General features: G+C 46.7%; 1 long non-coding RNA gene across 1 annotated transcript; it reads left to right on the top strand.

The window, feature by feature from the left end:
* The first annotated feature begins 389 nt into the window (after positions 1-389).
* LOC128850325 (uncharacterized) lies at positions 390-6,814 on the top strand. The gene is made up of 3 exons (XR_008447633.1): positions 390-524; positions 3,076-3,180; positions 6,541-6,814. It is a non-coding gene; the product is annotated as an uncharacterized LOC128850325 (long non-coding RNA).
* Positions 6,815-8,031: the final 1,217 nt, after the last annotated feature.

Genomic DNA, 8,031 nt, shown 5'->3' on the forward strand with positions numbered 1-8,031 from the left:
GCTGTCCAGATCTAGAGATAATTAGAGGACAAGTCTTCATTGCTGCCAGACTGCCACCTTTCATGGATAATAAAATACACTCACTGCTTTTCAAGCTTTTCTACAAATAATCAGAACTGTTTGTCACTATGTTGAAGGAATTAGGGGGGTTTATACACTGCTGGAATAATTAAATAGAGGGCCTTTCTTTCAGAAAGGCATGAAATTTAGCTGAAAAGGAGGGTTTGTGAGCTTTCCGCTGGGCACACAAACTTGCCAGGACCAACTGGCAGGAAGAAAGGCAGGCTGTCCAAGGGGGCGGATTTCCTTGAGTGGCATAGGAGCACAAAGCTCGCTGACCTTGAGCATGGTGGCTGCTCCTAAACCTGCCCGTGTTGCTGTGTGGGATGAAGAGGACAGAGAAAACACATTACAGAGAGTCAGTCAGCCTCTGGGATGCGTAGGAGGCTTGTTGCAGCTCCCAGTGTGGTGTGCAAGAAGAGAGATGACTGAGGGCTAGCCTGGGAGGAAACGTTAAATTCTCGGTGAGTGGAGGGGTGGTGGAACATGAAGGAGAAGGTGCTTAGGGAGCTGCTGGGGAATGAACTAAGTGAGTAGTGCTGAGGAAATAGATCTGTGAGTTGTCAGTGCAGAAATGATCACTGAAGTGTGCGGCTGGATAAAGCTACCTAGAGACAAAGTGAGGAGTGAAGAGAGGGACTTAGGCAATGTCCTAAGGAAGGCTGATAGTAGGAAGGAAAAAGCGCTGAAAGAAGGCAATGTAAAAGCACCTAGAGAGGTAGGATAAAAATCAGGAGCACAAAAGGCTCTGGAACACCTCGGGAAGAAAGCTTTTTTATAAATGAGGAATGAACCACATTTAAGGCAGGCAATAGGCTGGAAAGAAGGTTTCAGAGTGTGCCAAGAATAATAACTGTGCCTCAGCTCCTGTTGTGCTCCCTTTGCCCCTGCAGCACTGTCCCCCTCTTTGCATTTCATCTGTAAATTCTTCAGGGCAGGGACCTGGCCCTCCTCCCTGCTTAGCAGTTCAAGCAATCATTTGCCATTCTTACCAAGAATATTAATTGGAGGAATGTGCATGTGTGTTTTTAAATACAAGGGGTGATATATCCCTGAAGCCATACTGCTATTGATTTATTCACTGTATTGCCGCCTCCAGAGTTCAAAACCCAGCATCCTCCTTGCCCGCCTTCCTCTCAATGGAAATTGGGAGGCTGCATCAGAGAAGAAAAGAATACATCATGGAAGAAAAGAGGGAATTGTTTTGGCTTCTGGTTTTTCAGTTTTCCCAGGATCACCCTCACCAGAGATGTAACGACATCCAACCTCAAATGCGCATATAATGCGCTTTTATTCTGCAGACTCGGGCTACCCTCTCTTCAGTCGCTTTTGCCCTTCTGCTGTCACAGAAAACCCCTTTTCCATGCTCTCTGTCTGCCTTCAGTGTCTACCACGCACCTCAACTTGCAATGGCAGCTTGCAAGGTTCCAATTCTTCCAGCCTCTGTCCGTGCAGTAAGAGATGTGTTTAGCCCAGAGAGTCTTTAAATATGTTCCTAAATATTTATACTGTAGTTAGCAGTGATCCAGGAAGGAATTTAAAGTGTTTCTTTGTGTGTCTCTAGCTCCAGTGGCACTTAAAGCATGTACATAAGGGCTTTGCAAAATGGGAGTGGGCCCTAATGCACAGTTAATTACTTTGCAGTCTGGGCCCAACTGTCTGCCTATATCGCAGTGATCAAGCTCAGTCTCTTGATTTCCTGTCTACAATACAAGGATAAAGAGAGAAGATGATGATATGAGATGGAGACTCCATTGGCCTGACCTTGGGATTGCTGAGTAACCCATGGCTGGCAAAATCCTGGATTGATTTCAGTTGGATTTTATGAGGCATGGAGCTGAAAAGACTGGTTTTTTTCCCTCCTCATTACATGGCAATGACTAACCTAACCGTGGCTCCTCATCCCATATTCAATATTTCCCATGTCTGCTGGATATCAAGTACTTTCTTTCTTCTGTTCATACTGCCCCGTTCTTTAACCTTTTTTAATTTTTAGACTCTGCATATTTTCTAAGGCAGAAGTGCCCCCCTCTAGAAATTCAGTGGCCATGGGGCTGTCTACACGGGACAGAATTTATGACACCACTGAAACTGTTTTTCCTTGCTGTTTTCCACAAACCTTTACATGTCTATGGAGGGTGGGCTGCCAAGCAATGCCCCTACAAAAGCTTTTGTCTGCTCCCAGTTTCAAGTGCCACCATTGACTATCAATATATGAAAAGCACTGTTTGGATTCAGACTGGGGCAAAGTCCCTGTATACCAGAACTCTATATCATTTTGCTTTCCCTGTTCAAGTGAACCTATTCTCTGCTCTCAGTAAATTTGAATTTTAACACTGTAGATTTTCTGCAACAGAACACTGCCTTGATAGCCATTTAGTACGTAGACTAGAAACCATTAATAGAGGGCAACAAAGAGGAAAGAAGATTACTGCCTTTTAATCTTTCATTTATTCTGTGGGTAGCTAATAATTACTTAGACATTACGGCCAGTTACTATTACTTGCTAAGTTTCACAAAGCCCTGTTTCTATAGTTGTCTTTGAAAACAGTAAAGGGAACTACGTGTCTAACAGAAAGAGGCAGTTTCTGAGTATAGTCACAGAAATTCTGAAGATCAGATAGTAAAGGTTTTTAGGTACCTGCTACTCACTAAAACAAATGAAAATTAAACACTGTTAAGGCCCTTCCAAATCAGGATCCTCATGACTACAGAACCTGTTGTCAAGTGTTATGATGGTAGCAACCTGAGATGAAATTAAAGCTTACATATACTCACAAGGGGCACAAGCTGTTTCTCTGTAGTTGTTTTTGTTTTTATTTTTAAACCAGACCTGCAGGACAAGCCTTTTCTTCCCATTGCTGCAGTGTTAATAGAAGCCATATTTTCAGCTCTGATAACAGAAAAAAAAAAAAAAAAAAGAAAATAAAAGAAAAAATTGTGGCAAACCAATTGTGATGTATTTGCTTAGTATCAAAAGCCACGGAATAAAACCTGTAACATCTGTGTCTTCAGCTGCCATTTTGGGGAGCAGACGTCTCCTTCCACCAGCAAGCGAGAGAAGACACGATGGCAAACTGGTGTGTCCAGTCAGAGTGGGAGAGCAGCCATGGACCAGAGGTGAGAGCTGGGTGCCAGGCCCCAGTATCCCAGGCTATTTCTGTCTTTGCTGCTTTCTGGGTGAGAAAAAGCGAGCTGCTCGCAGCAAGTAGGGTCAAAAGCCTTTATTGGCACAAATCACCCTCTTTACATTTTGTGAGGGTTTTGCTGTGGCTTCAATGGCAGGTGGTGCCTGACCCTCCTCTGCACTCTGCTTAGCTGGAGCAGTCTAAGCATGCAGGTCAGTCCAGAAGTGCTCAGACCTACTGATCTTCCAGGTAAGCCATGAAATTCACCACTTTTCCTTGGGTTTTGGTAAGAGAGGGAAAATACAAAAGTAGTGATTGGCAGGAGGTAAGCAGCTGCTGGGTGAGAGCTTTATGTCATTGTCGCTTTTAATTTCACCATCACTAGCTATGTCAGTGAGTTTAAATATGAGCAATGGTGTTGCTCAGCATTGTCAAGGGCACACAGAGCCCCAGCCCGGTATCTAAATGAAATCCACTGAAAAATGACTAAACAGGATTAACACAACCTGAGCGCAGATGCAACACGCATGCATGCTCATGAATCATCCTACGCCTATGTGCAGAGGTGCAACAGCCTTCATCAGAGGCAGCAAAAGAAACGGGTGTTGGCATAATGGGATCAAGCCCTTCCTTCAGGAACAGTAGGAGCGGGTCTCATCCAGGGCAAGGTATTGACTGTAACCCCCTCTGAAATCTGGGCTGGGCTTAGAACAATGAGAACAAATGCAGCCCTGTAAAATTGCTCCCACCCAGGCAGCCACATCCAGACAACTGAGCAACCCAGGGTGCCTGGCAGGGCTGGCTCTCCCTCTGTCTGGTCACCCCTGCTACAATCCCTCCACTGGCACTATCTGCAAATGCTGCAGTGGCTCCTCCACCTTCCTTCAAGACATGGTGCACATGTGGGTGAAATCCCTGTCTGTGAGAACACCTGGGAGCTGAGGAGGGAGAAAGGAAACCTTCACAAGTTCAGTGTCTTGCTGTAGGCAGCTGCCCGTGGTATTGTCCTCTCAGTCTGCAGGCAGGGAGCTGGTATCGCAGGCAGAGCCGATCATGCAGGAGCAAGGTCTCAGCGGGGAAGGGCCCCAAATCCTGCCATTTGTTTCCCTTTTCGATCTGACAGGGCAGAGACAGATTTTATTGAGCTGCTGAGCAACTCGTGAGGCCTGTCTACTCGCCAAGGCTTTTCTGAGACTGTGAGTTGAGAGGTTTATTGGATCAGGGGATAATTTAGTATCCATTTTTCACAACATGTCCATTCATATTAACTCATCCTAGCAGCCTGTCTCCCTTCCCACCAGGTACTGGAGGGGTAAGAGTAGAAAGAGCTCCTCGTCTCCAGCTGTTCACTTGTCATGGGACCAATAGGTCCCTGGGACCATGGTGCTCATGGGTCATGGACAGGAGTGTGGGGCTGGATCATTTCTTGGGCACTACCAGTGAGAGGGAAGAAGCGGGCCCTGGTGAGATCTGTCAGCCCACCTGCCAGATGCTGTTCTGCTACCCTCTGCCAGCTCCTCCCAGCAGACACAAGGATATTTCTAGAAAACACAATAACTGTTAAGAGAATATGAGCCTCCCAGACAAAGCCGTCCTCCCCACCAGTAAGGAGGCATACAAACTTGTTTCTCCTCCTGCCTGGCTGCTAAGGACAACCCACAGGCAGACAGGCAGTTTCCTGGCAATGTTGCTCAGAGGAACAACATTGGGAGCACCAGGCTTCCCCTGGCTGAAAGCTTCCACCGCTGCACACCCACTGCTTTAGGCCAAGTTCTCTCCAGGGGTTATTTGAAGCAGCATCCTATTGCTTCTGCCCACATCAGGGAAGGACTAGAAGCCCAGCCCTTTGACTGTGCTGAGCTAGCTGCCTTTTGGAGGGTCCTCAATACTGACCTTTGATCCAAAGCTCACCTAGAGTTGTCAGCTGGAGGGAATACCAAGGATGAAGAGAAGACCTTCTACCACTACACTAGCAACAGAGGTTAAACAGAGAAAATATAGGCCCATTTCTGAATAGGGAGAGTGATTTGATGACATGGGCCACAGATAAGGCTACTGTATTCAACGCCTTCTCCATCTCAGTCTTCACCAACAAGGTCTCCCAGGCCTCTGGGGTCAGAGGTAATCTACCAGCAAGTAGATAGGCATTGTCTCAGGGATTGCCTGAGTGACCTTGGTCTGTTCAAGTCCATGAAACCCAACTGTTGCATCTAAGAGTGCCAAAAGAGCTAGCCCATGTCCTTGCAAGGCCCCTCTCTAACATCTTTGAAAGACAGTGGAGGTCCAGGGATTTCCTTGACAACTCAAGAAAGCCAAATATGAGGTCTACCTATACCTACAGGAAGGTCATCACGAGAAGGGAACTGGGAATTTAACTGGTGTGTGCAGCAGGAAAACAAGCAACAACGCACATAAATTGAAACAAGAGAGATTCAGACAAGACACAAGGAAAAAAATTACCCATGAGGACAGTCTAGGAGTGGAGCAGGCAGCCCAGGAGGCTGTGCAGGCTCCTGCACAGGAGATTTCAAGTCCTGAGCAGACACAGCCCTGAGCAGTCTGATCTGGCCTGGGGCTGACCCTGCTCTGAGCTTCCCAGGGTTCCATCCAGCCTGCATTATGCTGTGATCCCATGCTGAGCTGAATTGGACAGCAACAGTAGGAAATTAAAAATACAGAAATATAATCCTACTGTTGACACAAATAGCCCCAGTTCTCCAGACTGCTTTCATTCTCAGTCTGCTCTGACTTATGCAGGAAGCCAGACCAGCTCTCAATCAGGGCAGCAATACAGATCTGTCCTCACTACTTCTGTGCCAGTCTGAAGGCTCTAGGCTGCTGCTGCTAAGAAAAGAGTCAGTTGTGTACAAAGCAGCCGCAGGGGCTGATTGCTTCTGTGAGGACCCAGTCAGCATCACGTCCACTTCTCCTCCCTTCTCTCTTTCTCTCCCTTCCCTGTCTCCCCATTGCTCCTTCACTAAAAACCCAAACAAGAAAGCAAGCCCCCAGGACTCATCCTACAGGCTCTTTGTCCCACCTCTCCCCGTTCCACTCCCTTCCCTTAACTTAGAGGTACTTGTACCAGGCTACAGTTCCTCTCTGGGGTGGGTAACAGCGGTGGCCTCCAGCAACTACAAGCTGAGCAAGTAACGATATTAAAGCTCCTTTCACCCTCCTTCCTAGCTGTGATTGAGGCTAAGCTCAGCTCAGCAGGCCATCAGGAACAGGAACCTCAAAATGAGCAGCTGTGGACAGAGAGACAGTTTTGAGGGAGGGCTACAGCAACATCATGTGTAGAAAAGATGCTTGAACTCCCCTCCTAAATCGTCATGGAAGCTGTTTTCATCTTCAGCTGCTGCAGATTTGTTCCTGGGATGGTGACTGTACGGAGTGGCTGACACAGACCTGAGAATCAGTCAAAAGTAATTGAAACAGAAGAAGCTCAGCAATCAACCTATTAGGTTGCTGGAGCCAGAAAAATGCTGCTATGAGGAACCAGAGAAAGGAGAACCAACTTTCCTTCTGAAAACTTAATGTGGGGAAGAAGCTTCAGCTGCGCTGTCTTTTCTTATCAGAAGAATGAAAATCTGTGGAATTCTCTTTCTGTGTATTCTTGTCCTTTGAAACAGGAAGGGGAGAAAGGAAAGAAAACATTAAACCCTTAGCTGTAAAAAATGTCATCCCGTTCTGTTTTCTTTCCCTCATTCCCCCCCACTCCATATGCAATAAAATGATTCTTTGCTCTCAATTGCTGTCTGCTGTGGCGGCGGTTGGAACGGGCTTTGTTTTTCTTCACTTCACTGCTCCTCACCGGAGGACTTCACTGGCTGCAGCAACCTATTAAGCCGGTTGCTGGCTCTCTTCTGTTAGAGTGGGAGTTGCTGCCAGAGTCCGGTTATTTCCAAACGCCTGCATGAATCGGCTCCCGCAAAGCCAGACCTCGGAACCGTCGACAAGAGCATAAGCTGAAGTGTTAGGGGGTTGCCAACCTCCACTAATTAACAGTGTACATCCCTCCACCATCCCTCACCCAGGTTTCACAACCTTCTGGCAGGTGCCCTAAGGGGATTTACTGTGGCGAGTTTAAACATTTCATCTGAATCATTAAAGCAAAAAAAAGAGAAATTAAACATGATCTTTAAAAAGGAGGAAGAAAACTTACCCACCTGCATTCATGATAAGGCACATGCAAAGAGAAAATGCAGCACTGAGAATTCAAATTTGGAAAAGGACTGCTGTGTATGCGGGTAAGCAATACCTCAGCAGCCTTCTCAGAAAGTCTGAAAGGCCACCCAGCCCCCTGTCCTACACAGGTACCGTGCTGAGATGAGTTATTTTGCTTACAGAGGATGTACTGACTTGACTCTGGTGCCAGAGACTCTATTTGACTCTGAATTCTGCACAATACATCCTTGGCTAGATGCAGTTATGAAACATAATAACCCCTCTTACTGTCTGGATGAGTCCTCTCCCACATCAAATTCTAATGAATTTGAAGGAAAAGAAAACAAGGTTTCCCCTTTCCTCCTCACCTAGATAACACAGCATGGCGGGGTTGGGGGGGGTGGATTTAATATTTTTACTGAGGCTTGTATTTTGATCTGTGCAGTGGGAACAAACTAGCTGACCAGGTGGATTTGCTTCAATTCTGGGATGTTTAAAGCAGTTCTGCCTTGTTTACACTGCCTATGAAGAACCTATGTGTGCGATGTTGTACGTGTTCCTGGCAGTCCCTTACACCAGGGACTTCTCCGTGGGGTTGACAGGCTGTGAAGAGGGCCCTTACAACAGTGAGGTTTACTCAGGGGGAGTTCTAACTGACAGTGGCTTTATAGAGCAGAAG

Source organism: Cuculus canorus, chromosome 1 (genome assembly GCF_017976375.1).
Source record: "Cuculus canorus isolate bCucCan1 chromosome 1, bCucCan1.pri, whole genome shotgun sequence".
Classification (NCBI taxonomy): Eukaryota; Metazoa; Chordata; class Aves; order Cuculiformes; family Cuculidae; genus Cuculus; species Cuculus canorus.